Source organism: Eumetopias jubatus, unplaced genomic scaffold, assembly GCF_037043125.1.
Source record: "Eumetopias jubatus isolate StellerSeaLion01/CBP00866 unplaced genomic scaffold, mEumJub1_p1.0 scaffold_10, whole genome shotgun sequence".
Lineage (NCBI taxonomy): Eukaryota > Metazoa > Chordata > Mammalia > Carnivora > Otariidae > Eumetopias > Eumetopias jubatus.
The window spans coordinates 39672918-39692071 of NW_028274816.1; the positions used below are offsets into that span (position 1 = coordinate 39672918).

At 48.8% G+C, this 19154-nt stretch overlaps 1 protein-coding gene across 6 annotated transcripts in view; it reads right to left on the reverse strand.

The window, feature by feature from the left end:
- The window catches only part of ANKRD11 (ankyrin repeat domain 11), a 191886-nt gene that overhangs the window by 106287 nt on the left and 66445 nt on the right, over nucleotides 1-19154 (reverse strand). For 4 of the 6 annotated variants that reach the window (XM_028093371.2, XM_028093385.2, XM_088027546.1 and 1 more), the window contains exon 2: nucleotides 7507-7590. The gene's annotated coding sequence lies outside the window, so the exon portion shown is untranslated. Of the gene's footprint in view, nucleotides 1-700; nucleotides 814-7506; nucleotides 7591-10749; nucleotides 10870-19154 lie in introns of those variants that run through there. The other 2 variants (XM_028093377.2, XM_028093373.2) reach the window with 2 other exon arrangements.

Sequence of the window (19154 nt, forward strand, 5' to 3'; positions counted from 1 at the left end):
CAGAGAGCCAGCCCCAAACATAGTTGTTTGTTTTCTGTTGTTGTTGTTTTTTTTTAAGTGAGGTTTTAGTTTAAGGAGGTTACGTGAGCCTATGCACCTGATCATAGCTTTTCCTATAAAAAACACTCAAAAGATTCTCCGGCTACCCCACTCCAGGCTCAAGGGCAAACCTTCCTCTGCCTGGCCCCCCGACCCGGCTGTCTCTATGGGTCTCCAGCCCAAAGACTGGCTCTGCAATCCCAGCCTGAGGCCAGCTGCTTAGGCTGCAGTACCCAATCACAAACACTCTAGGACAGACCCACCTATAAACCCTGGGCAGGGCCACACTGTGTCTCCATTCTTTCTCCAGGAGCTGCGGCCAGCATGCCCGTGGATCCCCTGTAAGTCACTATGCCCACGAAAACGCAAAGGCACAAAGAAACATGGGGGCAGGACAGTGTGGAAGGAGGTGAGCTAGACAGTAAACATTTCAAAAGAATGAAAATTGGTTTTTATGTTAATGGAAGTTTTAATTATAACACTAAGGTTTAAAATATGGTATTAGCAGGCCAAAATACCCTAGAGCTTTGTAAGGTTTCTTTAATCAAATCTGGGCACAACTAAATGGGCATCTTTCAGCTTGATTGCCAACTTCCATCTAACTTCATAACATCTTCTGCTATCCTGCTAGAGGGCTGAGTTTAACATAAAATAGGCGTACCGTGGAACCAGATGGGTCACCTGAGCACCACGTGACATTCTGGTGGGCTCACTTGTCTCCAAGGCAGCATCTCGTCAGCCATTAGGATGCAATGTTCAGAACTCTGGTTCCCACTAACAAAAAATGAACAAGAATAAACTGTAAAGAGGCAAGAGCACGGACAGAGGAGCAGACTCAGGGAAGGCAGCAGCAGAAGTGACTCGACCCAGGCACAGGGAGCAGGTGCAGGGGGCCTGCCCAGCTGGGGCTGCCATCAGTCGAGCACACGCCCAGAGGCCCGGAGCTGCAGGAAGGAAAACACTGCCTCCGTCGGCTGCCCTGGTTCTGCCTTCTGCCCTCCGTGCACTAACACCCTCAGAGGTGGACAAGGACCCCACGGTTTGTTTTTTGCAAAAAGGTCAACAAAGTCAAAAGCTTTTTTTTTTAAGATTATGTATGTATGTATGTATGTATGTATGTGACAGAGAGAGGCACAGCGAGAGAGGGACCACAAGCAGGGGGAGTGGGAGAGGGAGAAGAAGCTTCCCGCTGAGCAGGGAGCCCGATGCGGGGGCTCGATCCCAGTCATGACCTGAGCCCAACGCAGACGCTTAATGACTGAGCCACCCAGGCAGGCGCCTGACAAAGTCAAAAGCTTCAAAAGAAAAGTGTTATTTCCCTTCCAAAGAACGCTTTTCTCAATTCCCTTCCTTCTTTACCCCTTCTCCTATTCCTGCCCAAGCAGAATGCCCTCTGAACTGGTAGGCGCTTTAACCCAGGCCCAAGGCGGGGCACTTCCGAGCTTAAACAGAAGGGGGGAGGGGCGGCACAGAGCTACGAAAGAGAACACGGAGGGGTCGGCGTCAACAAAGAAAATGCACGTGTGTGCAGGTATACCTGTGTTTGCAAGCAGAGCCTGACACACTGGGTCACACGAGAGCAAAGCCCTGGCAGTGCCCACTGCCAGAGTCAACATGTCCAGCTCTCCATACTCAGTTTCCTTAAACTGAGATGCCGCGGAGGGGGCACTACATGCTGGCACTGTGGCCGCAGATGTGCACAAATCCAGGGCCACGCAGCCTACACCCTACCCACCCCCCCCCGCCCCAGTGGCAGGCACCTACCGGTCCAATCACGGGCCAAGGGGCAGGACCACTGTTCTACTCTGCTTTCGGTCCAGACTTGCTACCCTGGCCAGCACTTTGTTCCATCTCTGGATCCCTCACACTACTGGGGAGACCTCAGTGGCAACAAAGAGGGAGCACACTGACTAAGCTGAACCAAACACTGCAATCTCCAACTCAGAATAGCTCACACTTCAAACCCCACCACTAACCTCATTTGACACAAAGGGTATCCCAAATTCCTTCTCCCCATAGTCAACACAAGTGACAATCATACCTATTCTAGAGTGGAGAACAGACTACATTCTCATCAGGCCCAGCAAGCTGGCACCTCCCCAGACAGACATGGCCCCTCCTGCCTTCTTCCTCTCACCAGGATCCAAGTAAGCTGCACGATGAACTTCCTGTAGGAGACCTCTCTAAGCTGTACAGAGCCCTCACCCATGTTACAGGACCCCCTTATATTCCGCAAGGCATAGTAGGAAGGGAAGACAGGTGTTGTCCCAGAATAAAAGTCCAGCTCACTTTTTTTTTTTTTAAGATTTTATTTATTTATTTGACAGAGAGAGACAGCGAGAGAGGGAACACAAGCAGGGGGAGTGGGAGAGGGAGAAGCAGGCTTCCCACCGAGCAGGGAGCCCAATGAGGGGCTCGATCCCAGGACCCTGGGTTCATGACCTGAGCCAAAGGCAGACGCTTAACGACTGAGCCACCCAGGCGCCCCAGTTCAGCTCACTTTTAACAGAACTTAGGGAGTACCTACTCTAAGGCTGATCCTGGCACACCTCTTCACCCTCAAATACAAAACAAAGAGGAAATCCCTTTAGTCAGCTTTAAAATTTGATGGTATTAAAAAATAAACACTGGGGTGCACCTGGGTGGCTCAGTTAAGTGTCCGCCTTCAGCTGAGGTCATGATCCCAGGTCCTGGGATCGAGCCCCGCATCAGGCTCCCTGCTCTGCCAGGAGCCTGCTTCTCCCTCTTCCTGTCTGCCGCTCCCCCTCCTTGTGCTCTCTAAAAAAAAAAAAAAAAAAAATCTTAATAAAATAAACAAACACTGGTTCCACGAGAATCCCCACAGGTAAAAATGGAAGGAAAATAACAGCAACTGATAACCAATAAACGAGGTTATCACAAACTACCCACAAACCCTTGCCAGGGCCCAAGCAAGTATCTCTACATGTTGCCTTCCCAGTGGGCTTGGGGTCTAAGAGCCCAGAAGCCCATTCCAGCGAGAAACATCAGGGGGAAATGGCCCCGATGGCCAGAAGTCCTGACTGGGGTGCAGATGTGGGTGTGGGCTCAGACCTCCCCCTTCTGCTCTGACCTGCCTACCTTCCAAGCCCTCCACCTGCTGGGACATTAATTGTCCCAGCATTCCAAGTACCTTGGACTAAGAGGACCAAAGTTCTACCCATCAGCAAGCACTGTTGGGGGGGGGGAGCAAAGGCTTCTGGGGAAAACTGTATGAACACAGTCAGTTTTTGTATTAATCAAAAGATATGCACTTAATGAAATCTCATTTTAATGAGATCTAATATTCCATACTTTTTGTGTAGTTTAAGGGATATTAAGGATATTAAAGGATATTCCCTAGAACTCTAAATATACAATAAAAACTGGGGCGTGTGGGTGGCTTAGTGGTTAAGCGTCTGCCTTTGGCTCAGGTCATGATCCCAGGGTCCTGGGATCGAGCCCCATATCGGGCTCCCTGCTCTGCGGGGAGCCTGCTTCTCCCTCTCCCACTCCCCCTGCTTGTGTTCCCTCTCTCGCTGTGTCTCCCTCTGTCAAATAAATAAATAAAATCTTTAAAATATATATATATACAATAAAAACTTATCATACTCAAAAATGCAGTAAACGATGGCACAATTAGCTATGTGTATTTCTTTGATAACAAAGCCAAGTGTGCTTTGTTATCTATTTTTAAACCCTAACAAAACTTCTGTGTTAAAAAGGCAAACGGATTAGCATCAGGACCCACAAGCTCCGTACATACTGCACATCCGAGCCAGCACTGCCCACAGTCAGGCAGCAGCAGGTGGAATCCACCAGGCAACCACGTGTGCTGTGGTCACAGACTACTACTCCTAATGGCCAATGAGCATGGGGTGGCGGCTGGGCCAGGAAGAACTGCCGCTCCTACCAGACAAGCCCGGGAGCGCATGGCTCTCTGTTTGAATACCAAACGGCAAACCACTCAGGGGTCCGGAGGGGCACCCTCCAACCTTGCTGTTCAGGTAGGATCCCTGGTATTGCCCGCACATCAACAGCTGGTTCTGTTGTTAGCAAGACCTCCAGTCCCTGCGCTCTTGGGGATGCAGGGCCAAGGGCCAGCCACGCATCCCTCTCTAGAGTAAGCACCACCTGTGCAGGGCACCCCACTCAGCGTCACATCCAGGGACCCCGAGACTATGCCTTGCAAGTTCAATGTTTTAGCAAGTCAAAAGTTAATCACTTGTCTATTTTAAATAGAGATGTTCAACTAAAAGTATAATAAACCATTAAAATCTACACCTCCACTCATATAAACACTACTTTTATCATTACAACATACTACTTTCAGAAACTATTTTGTTTTTAGAAACATAATTCAGGGGCGCACCTGGGTGGCTCAGTCGGTGAAGCATCTGCTTTCGGCTCAGGTCTTGATCCCAGGGTCCTGGGATTGAGCCCCCCATCGCGCTCCCTGCTCAGCAGGGAGCCTACTTCTCCCTCTCCCTCTGCTGCTCCCCCTGCTTGTGCTCGCTCTCGCTCTCTCTCTCCCCGCCCCTGTCAACTGAATAAATAAAATGGAAGGAAGGAAGGGAGGAAGGGAGGAAGGGAGGAAGGGAGGAAGGGAGGAAGGGAGGAAGGGAGGAAGGGAGGAAGGGAGGAAGGGAGGAAGGGAGGAAGGGAGGAAGGAAGGAAAAGAAAAAGAAACGTAATTCAAACTTCCTGTCTCCCAGCAATCATGAGTGTAACATGCCCATGCCACCGGGGTCAGGGCTGAGAGACAGCTCTCACTCTCATGTCCACCGCTAACCTGCCAAGAGCCACATCCATCTCAGCACTCCTCTCAAGAGGCCAGGACCCTCTACTCTACCAAGCAAGTTGCTGACAAAACAAGAATCACACCAACTGTCACTGAAACTAGAGTTTTATGCTAAAGAAAGGTTAAAAATTCATCTAATTATTTTAAAGCTTATATTTTCCTGGAGCTTTATCCCCATTAACAGTGCCACTGAATCTTGGAAGCAATCTTTAGGATGGGTGTCACCATTACCCCTTCACAGGGGTGGGGCCCGAGGTCAGAAGAGCTAGGTCAGCCAGCCCAGCACACACAGCCTGTTGTGGACCCTGTATCGCAGCCATGCCTGGAACATCTCAGGGCAGGGCCAGCCCAGAATCCATCCAAACTGGGCCCCTAAGTGATGCTCAGTTAGAGACAAGTGCACGGGATTAAATACGGGACTTAAGCCCATCTCTGGCTCAAATCTGATCTAAATGGCTCATATTCGACCTTAAGAAGTCAAAATGTAAAATTAAAAATAATGATGTGACTAACAATGAAAAACTATTAAGAGAGTCTATAAAATTATTCTATTTTTAAAATTCTGCATTGTGGGGTTCCTGGGTGGCTCAGTTGGTTAAGCATCTGCCTCTCGGCTCAGGTCATTATCTCGGGGTCCCGGGATCGAGCCCCATGTCAGGCTCCCTGCTCAGTGGGAAACCCTCTTCTCCCTCTGCCCCTGCCCCCCACCCATGCTCTCACTCTCTCTCTCAAATAAATAAGTAAAATATAAATGAATGAATGAATGAATGAATGTAAAATTCTGCCTTTAGATTCCAGGAGCCGTCCTGGAGGGCAGACCTCAGCAAGCTAGCTGCCCGCAGTGCTGCAGCCCCACCCCCTGCTAACACACCTGAGCCACTGGAGACCTCACATTAATAAGAACCTTAATCTTTATTCAATCCAAACACTATTTTTTTATTTTTTTTTTTAATTTTATATTTTTGACAGAAAGACACAGCGAGAGAGGGAACACAAGCAGGGGGAGTGGGAGAGGGAGAAGCAGGCTTCCCGCTGAGCAGGGAGCCCGATGCGGGGCTAGATCCCAGGACCCTGGGACCATGACCTGAGCCAAAGGCAGACGGTTCACCGGAACCGACTCAGCCACCCAAGCGCCCCAATTTTTTGAAAGACTATTATAATCAATATTACCTGAGTATTTCTGGTTCACAAAACTGATAAATGGTATGAGATACCTTGGGATATTTTTGTGATATGGTCAAAAAAGCAAGTGCTTCCTATGTCAGAAAACCTAAAGATGAACGCAGCACCTATTGCTCTCAATCCACCAGGCCAACTGGGCCAACCCACGAATCTGCCAGCAAAGAGTCACTAGTAACTTGTTTTCTTTTAAGCAGGAAATACATTATTTTGAATCACCAAATGCTAAGAACCTACTTTAGGCAGCATTTTCTTTTTCCTCAGTATAGACTAAGACCAATATTACAGTTTCCAAACAAATGCAGAGCTCAGTCTCCTGGTGGGAGTGGGTTTGGCTCCCCCTCTGACCCCACCGCATCCTTCTCTCCCGGACCTAGTCTCTCCACGGCCGCCCCACTGCCTGAGACAACCAAGCTGAATCCATACAAATATCCTGGACAACCATGCTGGAGGGCACTTCCAGGGTGCTACAAAGCCTCCCACTACCCCACCTCATCACCAACACGTCCTTCTAACCACTAACCATCCCGCAGATTAAGAGAACACAACTGGAGGCCGACTGTCAGAGACATCTAAGATTCCTGTTCCGTCAAACCTTATCGCCATTCCCAAAGAGACCGCCAGGAAACTTCCAAGTGGCCTGACTCTGTGATGGCTGAGATAAAGGACAGGTTCTGTCAGCTTAAGGACACTCAACCAAGGAAGCAGCAGGAGAGGTTGCTTTCATGTCTGCTAGGAATAACAAAACAGAGTGGATAATATATCTCTGGACTGTCTACTTTGAAACACTAATGCCTGGCCGAGGTATGAAAAACTAAAACGAATCAAGAGTTTTCTCTTGTACCGTCATCAATGTACTTATCGGGAGGAGATAAACTGCCAGCCAGTGCGGACACATCCCCCAAGGAGGGGACTTTGTCCTAGGGCAACAGGTGCTTGCTGAGGCCTGAGACCAGGGTCCTTAAGGAAGCAGCTGGCCCTCCTCTCAAAAATTTTGCCAGTAATTCCCAGAAGGAAGCACACAATCAGGCAACCTAGCAAAAGATCTCTTCCTTACCCACCAACCAAAGTCCCAGGAATCGCCTGAGTAGCTGCCCAGACACACAGCACACCAGACCAGAGCATAGCCAGGCCTCTGCTGCTTCCCCCAGAGGAGGAGGACAATTCTCAGACTAGAAAAGCTCTTCTCTGTGTGCACAGAGCACAGAACAAAGTAGTCAGTACTAGGTCCTGGTGGTCTCCAGACTCCTCGATGATAGAGTCAATCAGACAAAGAGGTTGAACAGCCTGGGACACCGCCCACAGCTGACCACCACTGCTCTGACACACCCACATCCAAGGGACGCCCAGAACAGCATCCACAACATTCAGACAGCACTGTCAAGCCCACAAAAGCCAACGTGGAGGTCTAGCATTATCTTCTGACCCCTTTTCACAAAGCAGTGAAAATAACAAAGTGATGAATGGCAGCAGTGCAATAAAATATTTACCGATTCCATAGCTGAAAGTTGATGCTGATGAAGACCGTCTATTACATCCACTGAGGCGTGTCCCAGAGCAGTGCTGTGTACATTCTGAAACGAGAGAGCATAATTAGCTCCTATATTTCTACCCCAGTGCTTTGTCCAATCTCAGTCTCTCCATCTGGACCAACCATTTCTTCTATACTACCTTCCTTCATTTCACTCAACTCGAGACAACAAAAACGGTTTTGAGATCTGTGTTTGGCTGATTTGGGTTATAAAGGGAGAAAAAGCCCATGAAAGGGGCTCATACCCGATGATTTCCTTTAGGGCACTATCCAAATGGGAATTTCTGTTCTCAGTAATTTTTCCTGGAAAGCAGCCCCCAGAAAGGCCAGGTTAAGGAAAGAACAGTTGGTGGGCCCGTCGCTCTCCCTGGAGATGAGGCTTCAGGACTGAGGCCTTGAAGGGTCTTTCCCAGACTCTTCCTCTCACACGGAATTCAACAGAAATCTCACAATTCTTAAGCTCTTGTCAAAGTTACACATTTTGCATCCTCTACGGATGTCCTGTCACACTAAGAAGAAAATGTAAACTCTCCCCAGTGACCCGCCTCTCTTGGCTTCCCGGCGCAGCACACACGGCCCCCGCAACCCCCGTGCTCAGCCTCCTCCTGGAGCCTCCCACCTTAGGAAATAAATCAAGTGAACACTGTGGCCTTGCCAGTAAGAAAAGGGGAGACTACAGCACAGTGTCATGAAGAAAATGGACTAACACAGTATTACCTCCTAGGAGAGCTCTGAGATCTTCAAGAGTGAAACAAGCCAGGAACAACAACAAGAAAAAAACACCATCTGTTCACGACCCTTTTCCCACAACCCCATTAGAACATCAGACTCTCTTCCATCTCCAAACACATCACAAGTATGGAGTGTGTAAGGCAGTCACACCCGTGGACAGGAGGCAGGGAGAAAGGCTCTCAAACACGGTATCCGTAGGAAGCAGGATCCCCCCAGTCCACACTCAGGCTGCCGACCCTCTCTCCTGACCTGTGCTTACAGGTGGGTGGGTGTTTGCAAACATGGAGCAAGGTTCTTCTCTCCCCATATTCCTGTACAGGATTTTCCAAAGCTAGGACCCAAGGACTATTAAACACAACATGGAAAAGCAGCTTCCAATAAACAATATTTGGTTTTACTGAAAAGCAACAAGTATGTGATTAAGCTTTTCAATTTTCTTTTTTTTTTTTTTTTAAGATTTTATTTATTTATTTGACAGAGAGAGACACAGCGAGAGAGGGAACACAAGCAGGGGGAGTGGCAGAGGGAGAAGCAGGTTTCCTGTGGAGCAGGGAACCCGATGCGGGGCTAGATCCCAGGACCCTGGGACCATGACCTGAGCCGAAGGCAGACGCTTAACGACTGAGCCACCCAGGTGCCCCGCTTTTCAACTTTCTTATGAAGACAATAACAGAACAATACAGAATGCACGATGAATGTCTACACTAGGAATACAGCAAATAATAATATCTACCATTACAACTCTGAAGAAAACTTGAGGTTTTCTTAATCCAAGGTTTCTCAAGCTCAGCAGCACTGACACTGAGGGCTACATCATCCTCTGTGTCCTGGGCACCGGAGGAGGACACTGCGCGGCAGCCCGGACGCTGGGCCCACCAGATGCCAGCAGCACCCTCCCCCAGGCTGGCACAACCAGAACGCCTCCAGACGCTGTCCTCAGTCCCCTGAAGGGCAAAATCATCTAGGCAGAGAACCAGTGCTATAAATCCAACTGCTATTTGACAAATAAGGAAACCAAATCAGGTTTAGTTGTCTACAGTCATGCAAGGAATTAAAGGCAAGTTGGAAGGAGAGCCCAGGTCTCCCAAATCCTGGTCTAAAGGTCTTTTCATTCTAAGGGAAAATACTTTAGTAATTAACCCAGTTATTTCTGGAAGACAATACAAATTAAGAGCCCCCAAAATATTTAAGCCTTTTAACAGAGTAACCTCATTTCTGGGGTATACACATTGAAGAAATGTTCTAAGATATGAAAAAGCTTCATGTGGCATACACGTTCACGTGGCAACTACCACCACCAATGCAATCATCAAGCTACATTTTCAGACAGAAACACACCAGACCACACCTTTTACTGTAGGTTTATGGCTACAGCAGTTCAAAGAGCACGTTCCCAGCCCAGAAATAAAGAGACGGGTGAAAACAGAGTACAGACGAAGACCATGGAGACATGAAAAGCCAGTGTCCAACACAGCTGAAGAGTGACCAGGAAAGGCAGAGGAAGCATTCAACAGATGAGGCAGCTGCCCACCCAAGTCTGAGGGCAAGGCCACCCGCACAGGCGGCCTCACCAAGAATCCATCTAAAGCAATGGGAAGACGTTCCCACCTATGGGACTGGCAATATGGACAAGACAATAACCACAAGTGCTGATGAAGTTGAGTCGTACAATCTGTGTGAGAAAAATGACAGATTCTTGAGAAAAATTAGGAAATACTTATAACATTAATGGTGGTTATCTCTGAATAGTGGAGCAGTGCAAGATTTTAAATTTATCTTTCTAGTCTCTCATATCTCAATAATGACTATAATGAGCTGGGTACTACATCAGGGGTACAGAAAAAGCTTTTTAAAAAGCTACCAAAAAAAGAATGAAATCTCACAGGGCGCCTGGGGGGCTCAGTCCAGTTAAGCGTCTGCCTTGGCTCAGGTCATGATCCCAGGGTCCTGGGATCGAGTCCTGCATCAGGCTCCCTGCTCCGCGGGGTCTCCCTCTGACCCTTCCCCCCGCTCATGGAATCTCTTGCTGTCTCTCTCTCAAATAAAATCTTCAAAAAAAAAAAATCTTGCCATTTGCAATGACATGGATGGAACTTGAGGGTATTACGCTAAGTGAAATATGTCAAAGACAAACACCATGCAATTTCACTCATATGTGGAATTTAAGAAACAGAACAAACAATTGTGGGGGCGCAAGGGGGGAAACAGAAAGGGAGACAAACCAAGACTCAGACTCTGAACTATAAAGAACGCACCGGTGGTCGCCAGAGGGGCCGGGGGTGGGGAAACGCAATGGGGACGAAGGAGAGCACCTGGCCGTGAGGAGCACCGGGTGATGGACGGAGTAATAAATCACTGGATTCTACACCTGAAACTAATAGTACACTGTATGTTAACTGGAATTTAAATGTAAATAAATAAATTTAAATGTAAATGTATAGTATTTTTAGAGCCAAAAACAAAAACCTACCAAGAAATACTGTGATACTCCCGTTAAGCCAACCTCCTCTTGCTTCTGCCTCACACTGGCCGGCCTTCCTTTCTCTGCTGCAGGACTAGAGACAGGATCTCTATGAAGAACGAGTGACTGTATCACGCCGTCCCAGCGCAGAGTCCTAACTTGTAAGGACCCTGGACAGACTTTATTATTTTGGGGAAAAAGAGTCCAAAATTACTAATGTTTTCACCACAGTCGTCCTTCTCTCTTCCAAGGTAACCCCAAGTTTTGGAAGATTTTACTTTTACAACTGTATTTAATTTGCTTCAATTTTTATTAATCAAAGACCTATAGTTGCTAACCATAGTTTCTGAGCAGCATAAGATGATGGATTTTTTTTAAACCTATGTTGATAAAATCGAACCAATACCAAATAATCATGGTATCTTCAGTTGGCCCATACAGCCTCCCTTCAAATTACTTCCACTCTGGATTTAAAGTACTGCACACTGCCCAAGGCTCCTTTATTCCCCTCTCTTTACTGCCTTTCCAAATGTTCTAAATGCCCAGGAATCCAAACTAGCAAAAGCCTGGTCTTACTGCACAGGCCTTAGCCTGCAGGATTAAACAGCGTCAGCCACTGTGTGCAGATCTGCAGTTCTCAGGAGGAGAAACCAGGCTGAACGGGAGAGGCCACCTTCAGGCCAGGGCCGAGCAAGCACTCCACATACACCAGAGTCCCGGGCGCTGGGCACCCCCGAAGAGCTGCAGGCCTGGGTGGGTTTGCGTCTCTTCCTTTCCCGCTTTGCGGAGATCAGCAGCGGTGCTCCTCCCGCGAAGGGTCATGAGCAGAGGAGCATGGGAGGGTCCACGGGGCCCGCGTGGCGCGACGGCCTTCCAGGTACGTAGACGCTTTTCAGGCAGGTTCAAACGCATTTGCAGAGATGGCAAGGGCGTGTGTCTGGGCAGACAGGCCATATCCCGCAGCACTCATAGTGCAGCATGCGAATGCCCTCCAGGGACCAGACTGAGCTGCTTGGGACCGCCATCTCTGGAGGTCAAACACAGCACAACAACGTCTCCACCAAGTGTTCACAGTTTTATTCATTCCTAACTGCCAAAATCCGGAATCAGCCCAGATGTCCTTCACCGGGTGAAGGGCTAACGCGTAGCCCGCGCACACCACAGAAAGGCATGCAGCAATGAGAAGGAAAGAGCTACTGACAGTCTGGACGGACTGTTGGGAACCACGTGGAGCAGAGAGACACGCCCCACGGGTTACATTCACACGGCTCCATTTACGGGACATTCTCCTGTGACAAAACTGTACAAGGGAAGGACAGATCAGTCGTTGGCAGGCTTGGGGACAACGGTGAGAAGACAAGGCAGAAGGGACAGGTGTGGCTACAAAGGGAGAGCAGGAGGGACCCTTGTGGTGATGTCCATCAGGCACCCAGACACGCAAGAACACTGCACAAGGAAAACTGGGGCGTCTCAGGCCTGGGGGCTGTCTCTGTCGAGATCCTGGCTGTGATGTTAGACTCCAGTTTTTAAAATGTTACCAGTGAAGAAACGGGGCAAAGTGTACAAGGGAACTCTCTATATTATTTCTTACAGCATGTGAATCTACGATGATCTCAATTTTTAAAGAGTCTAATATTGGCAATTTCATATGGTCTGACCTAATATTAACTCATTTAATTCTCACTACAACTCCCTAAGGGAGGGGGTCCCTATTATCCCCATTCTATAGAAGAGAGGTCTGAGGCCCTGCTAGGGGCCCCACATGAAGTGGTGGGGCCGGCACTCTAACCCAGGCTGGCCGGCTCCAGAGCCAGGCACTGTCCTTGAAGCAGGACACATGAACTAGAAGGCACATGGAGTTCTCCTTACAGGTTGAAAAATCTTAAAATGGGAGCGCCGTGGTGGCTCAGTCAGTTAAGCCTATGACTTCAGCTCAGGTCATGATCTTGGGGTCCTGGGATGGAGCCCCGCATTGGGCTCCCTGCTCAGCAGGAAGTCTGCTCGTCCCTCTGCTCCCCCCACCCGTGCTCGCACTCTCTCTCTCTCTCTCTCAAATACATAAATAAAGTCTTTACAAAAAAAAAAAACAAAAAACCTTAAAATGTAACCTTGGAGAACTTAAGTAGGACACTGAACCCTCAGATCTGGCCTCACCTATTTTAAAGTTCTCCTTCATGGCAAACAGAACAAACTGAATTCTACCTACACACAAGCTACCAACACCCCTCCCCTGATGGTGCCCAGAGCCGCACAAGTCCCACGCCTCACTCTGCTGTGGGGCCAGGCACCACCTGCCATCTCAGGTCGGGGCTATCAGCCTGGCCTTGATAGCCTGCCAGGGAACAGGCAGGGGGACCATGGGGCTTTTCTGTTTTAGGATGGGTGCTATTTGTTACTGCTCTCTTTGTTGGATTTGTAGTGAGAGCCAACTCAAGGGAATGAAGGCACCGAGCAGACGGCAGATACAAGGTAAGGTTGGCCAAGACGCTACAAGGAAAAGGAATGCCCATCATTCAGCTTCTGTCTTCAGGTCAGATGCTTCCTTTCCACTGCAGAACAAAACAAGCAAGAAACAGAAAACTCAATGTTCCAAGACAATTCTCTTTACACCCCTTACCAGAAGAAAGTGCAAAGTGAATCAACGCAGAATGAGAACAAAACAGGTGGTTTGACACACGCACCCTCCCCTCTGGACAACTGTGCAAGCAGTAACAAACAGCACATCTCAGCTCACCCAGGTCCAGGGAGAACAGTGTCACGCTCACACTGCCAAATCCAAGGAAATGACAGAAAATGAGTTTTTTAAATAAACAGATGCATAGCCATAAAAAAATCAGAAAAAGGAAACTCTGTAGAACAGAAACTGGGAAATTCTCGAAAATCAGGAGGACAAAGGTGTGAAATCAAACTCGAGAAAGCGACTAGGAGCACACTGTGAGAACAGGCCCCTCAGAACCACAGGAAGTGGACAGGGCTGGGCCAAACCTGCTGTCTCTTCCCGGGAGGAGTAATCCAGACTCCACCAACCATCACCCAGCGCTTTCCTTCTTTCTTTTTTTAAGGTTTTATTTATTTGAGAGAGAGAGAGAGAACGAGCGGGGAGAGAGAAAGGGGAGAGGGAGGGAGAAGCAGACTCCGGCAGAGCAGGGAGCCTGACACGGGGCTTGATCCCAGGACCCTGAGATCGTGACCTGAGCCGAAGGCAGACACTTTAACCAACTGAGCCACCCACGTGCCCCTAGCACTGACTTTCAAGATCAAGTCCACAGGCTCCCCAGCACCCTGCCTGACTCCCTACCCACCCTTCAAGATGATGAATGCACGCACACGCGCGCACACATTGAAATCATGATTAACAAAGGACGTAAGACAACTTTTCTGAGGGCCTAAGTCAGGAAGTAGTACCAGTGTCTCTAGCTTTTAGCAAACTCATAGAATTCCAAATCAGCATCATACCCTAAGGGCAAAACTCAAAAGAAACATGAATAGGCTGTTATCTGCCCTGTCTTCTGGAGTTCACTGCTGACCTCACCATTTTATGATGGGGTCATGGGCACTGGAAATACAAAGATAACAGAAATCAGGGCGTGACTGTTTCACTGCATTGGTGTGAAGCTCCAACAATCGGATCTCTCACAACACTTATCTGCTCTATTCCTACAAAATGAACAACCTGAGGACAGACTACAGGATACTGGGTACCAGCCTGCCTTCTGTGAAACAGGACCTCAGAATTAGATAGAGCTCCCCTCATTCCAGGCAAGTGCTCTCTAGTCCCACCCCTGGAACCCACATAAGACAGCAAGACTGGCAGTGACAGAGCTTAACACAAGCAACAAACCAAGCACATCAGGGACAGACAAGAAACCCAAAGCCCCCCGCCACCCGACACAGCAAAAGCCTGAACGAAACGGGGCTGTCCAGCTACAAAACTCACCTTGAAAAAGGAATATAAAGCCCAAAAAATATACAAAATACTATTAGAGCAAATAAATGAGCACTGCACAGCAAGGCTGCAGGATATAAGATCAATATACAAAAATCAGTTGTATTTCTGTGAACTAGCAATGAAAAATCTGAAAAGGAAATTAAGAAAGCAATGCCGTGTACAACAGCATCAAAAAGAATTAAGTTATTTAGGGATACATGTAACCAAAGAGGTGGAAGACTTGCACGTTGAAAACTACAACACACCGCTGAAAAAAACTCAAGAAGACCTGCATTAGTGGAAAAAATCCCATGTTCATGACTGTAGGCCTTAATATTAAGATGGCAGCACTCCCCAAAGACATCGCCAGATTCTGACGGAATTACAAATGCTTTCCTGTAAACATCCCATCTACTGAAACTCACAGAACTACCAGTTTTCCAGGTTTTTCTTCCTAAATGGGTGATTTTTTTTTTTTGCAACACCTGGGTGGCTCAGTTGGTTGGGTGTCTACCTTCGGCTCAGGTCACGATCTCAGAGTCCTGGGATCGAGCCCCGCATCAGGCTCCCTGCTCCACGGGGAGCCTGCTTCTCCCTCTCCCTCTGCTGCTCCCCCTGCTTGTGCTCTCTCCCTCTCTCTCTCTCTCTCTCTGACAAATATTAAGATTTGAGAATCCCTAAACCAATTTAGTTCTAAAAGTTTAAGATTCCTCAGTGTGCAACATAACACTGTTTTCTTTAAGAATACACCCCTTTCGGGGCCAGCCTGGGTGGCTCAGTTGGTTAAGCGACTGCCTTTAGCTCAGGTCATGACCCTAAAGTCCCGGAATGGAGTCCCCATCGGGCTCCCTGCTCAGTGGGGAGTCTGCTTCTCCCTCTGACCCTCCCCTCTCTCATGTGCTCTCTCTCTCTCTCTCTAATAAATAAAATCTTAAAAAAAAAAAAAAAAGAATACACCCTTTTTGAGGCGCCTGGCTGGATCAAACAGTGGAGCGTGCCACTCTTGATCTAGGGGGTTCTGAGTTGGAGCACCACGTTAGGTAAAGAGATTACTTAAAAATAAAATCTAAAAAAACAATACACCGTTTTCCCTAAATAGACTCCTTTCATTGAGAATATGAACCCATAGCAATACTTTGTACAGTTTAACCTCTAAAATGCAAAGAAACCATGTAAAGAGGCGGGGCAGGGCGGTGAGGAAGGACTTGTGCGTGGCAGAACCAGACCCGAACTGAAGCAGAAGCAGGCAATTCTCAGCTCGGACGTTCCAGTGTTCAGCTGGGTGTGTCCTGTTGTGAGTAACGAATGACTTACTAACATAACAGGTGCTCGGCACTGCGGCCCTACCCCAGCCAGCCCTGTGGGGGGTGTCCCCCATCCTGAAGCAGTATTTTGCCCAGCCTCCGAAATGAAAGAAACATCACTAGGACGAATTAAACTGCTTTCCTAAGAGAAACAAAGGGGAGTTTACTCTTTATGTGGTATCTTTTCCAACTTCTATCTGGAAGTCATAATGTTAGTCTGTGTTACCCCTCCACCTCTACTTTCTCTCCAGTCACAAACGGAGCCCCAGCACCTGCTTGGAGCAGGTGAGGAAGAGGAAGAGGGGCGAGAAGCCGCATGCCAGCCGGTCCTCCAAAGCCCCATCCAAGGCTCTCGGCAAAGCCTTCCTGGACAGCGGAGTTCACATCCAGCTCCGTCCCTCGAGTTAACTTCAACACAATCTCTAATGTCAGGAACTCCCACTCCGAGGCTGCTTCCACATTAGGAACTGTTTACACAATTCTCCAGTAGCAAAGGTGAAGAAGAGGAAGAAAAGCAAGCTGGCCTGAGTGCACGTGACCCGACAGGAGAGCGGCACGTACGTACTGTCTGTATGGGCCCTGATGCATCCCTGTGTCTGGAAGGGTTCTGGCACAGGAGGGTAGCGCGACTGCTAACCTGTGCCGTGTTCTCCCAGGACCTCACTAACCCTCATGACAACCCTCCCGTAACAGGACCACCTCCATTTTTCTGGTAAGAAACTAGGTTCTAAAAGGTTGAATCCTATGCCTCAAAATTAGGATCAAACTCAGGCTCTAGAGCTGTCACCCATACCATGTACCCTCCCGTGCACTCACAGCTCCTGGAGAGAGCCCCAACAACCTGAAACACTGACATAAAGCTGGCACTTCCGAGGACGTAACCCATACGTCAAACACCCAGGGCAGGCCCTGGTCATCCTCCATCTACACCAGGACGTAGCTGACGCTCACCCCACCTGGCCTCTCGGCAGCTTCACCCTGCCACTCACCCCCTTCCCCAGGGCTCCCTCATATGGCCTCGGCTTCTCTTGCTAACTGTACTACCACTTTGTTCCACAAGTTAGATCCCCTTCCTCCACTTGCTCCTTACATGTCATTTCCTTCATGCTCTCTCTGGGCAATCTCATCTGCCTCCATGGCTTCAATAACCATGCTGTTAGATCCCTTCCGTTTCTCCAACTCAGAGTTCCCCAGTGAACTCACAAAGTCCAACCATATCAGAGACACGCCCACAGGCAGGCACACATACCGCGCAGAGGGGCCCCCAAGTCGACTGTGACTGCTGTACTTTACGCCCTGGTTTGGAGCACCAGCGTCTAGACAATCCTCCAAGCCGGAAGCCTGTTGTCCCCCCCTCTCTCTCGTGATCAAAAGCCACCTGACAAGTTCTGTTAATTCCAGCTTCTAAACACACTCTCCTCCCTAACTGCCCTAACTCCTAAGTGAGCAGTCTCTCCATTATTTCTTCACTTATGTTATCATGACAACTTCATTATCTCTACCTCCAACCGAACACACCAACCAACTCATTCCCCACGTTGCTGAAACATGAACTTGGCATGTGTGATTCACCTCTCTCACGCCTATGGGGTGCGGGGGGGGGGGTGGTCACTGGGCTAACAAGGAATATGTTAGTGTTCAAATTTCAAACCCAGAGTAAGAAACATTGTACATCATGATGCAAGACACACATACATACAAATACACAACTGAAGGAAAGGCTTCACAAAACAAAACTGCCCTTCCTCTGTGCAAAGCACCGCAGTGTTTCCCACTACATCCTAGGCTGGCTGCTGGTGTTGGCTGGTTTTTAAAGTGGGTGCCTCCTGTCAAGCTGACCTCACGACCCATCAGCACAGCAACCCCTAACGGAGAGCCACAGGAGCACAGACTCTGAATGATACTGTCCTGGGCTGCTTCCTCAGCAATCTCAAACTTCTTCCAGTTTCTGGAAAACACAGTGCTTCACTCAGAGGAGGCTCCCTCCTCTCCTCTGTGCCTGCCCGGGCAAGTGCCTGGTCATCCTTCAGCATCGCACCTTAGTCCTGACTTCCTTACACTGAGGATTCTCCAGCTTTCCTACAATGGACAGGTACTGTCCAGATTTTTAGAGCAGGCTGCCATCCCCAGGAAACCTTCCCCAAGTGCCCCTCCCACTCAAGCTGCAGCACTACCGTTCAAGTCCCTCAGAGCCCAACACTAGACCCAGGTCACACGGCATACACCCAAACCCAAGACCCAGTGCAGAGGAAACCCTGCACTCGGAGGTATCAGGACTCATAACCCGCAGCTGCACTGGCAAGCCTGGAAGCAAGGCTACCTCACGGGGAAGCGTGGCCACCACGAGCCTCCACCCTTTGCCTCCGAGAATCTGTGCCCCTTCCAGCCAGCTCACACACATTCTTCGACACAGACGAAAATTCACCTCCAATACATGTAGTTTACAGACAAACTCCATTAGAAATTAGAAGACAGAAAGGAAGAAGGCTTCCCCACCCAGAACATTTCACTAAAAGCTCCCCCTGAGCTCCCATGCCAGGCCACCTCCTGACCCCCAGGTAATTCATCTTGACTTAGCTGGTTCCTCAGTTCTCTGATTCTGCAGCTCCTACAAATTAGTTCACATCTCTAAGTGTCCATTTTATCCTTTCCAGAGTTACCAATTCCCGACAGCACAGAAACACCTCTGTGTGCCAAGTTACAAACAACTTTTCTCCTCCACCTTACTACCACCTACAAAGCTTTCAAAATATATTATTACCAAATGGAAAAGAAACATAGCTCACTAGTCCCAATTCAAGCAAGATTAAGCTCTCAAGTCCAGAGCCCCCTCAAGGAGCAGTGAGGGAGAGAGATAGGGACGAACGGGGAGGGCGGGTGCTCAGCCCACAAGGACTGCACAGGAACAGCCAAACTTGGGAAAGAGCCACATAAACGTACAGGATGAGTACGGGGCAGTGACGCTCCCTGGTTCTTTTCTCAAACCACAGAGGCAGCAGGGAGAGACCCACACGGGAGCTGGCCTCCAAATGCAGAAGCTTCCCGGAATTTTAAGATCCCCCGCTGTCCCTTCCAACCCACTAGATGGAAACAAATGGCCCAAACTGCAAACAGGCAAACAGGCAAACAGGCACCCAAGGCAGAATGGGGCTCCACAGGAGACATCTGCGGAGCCTCAAAGA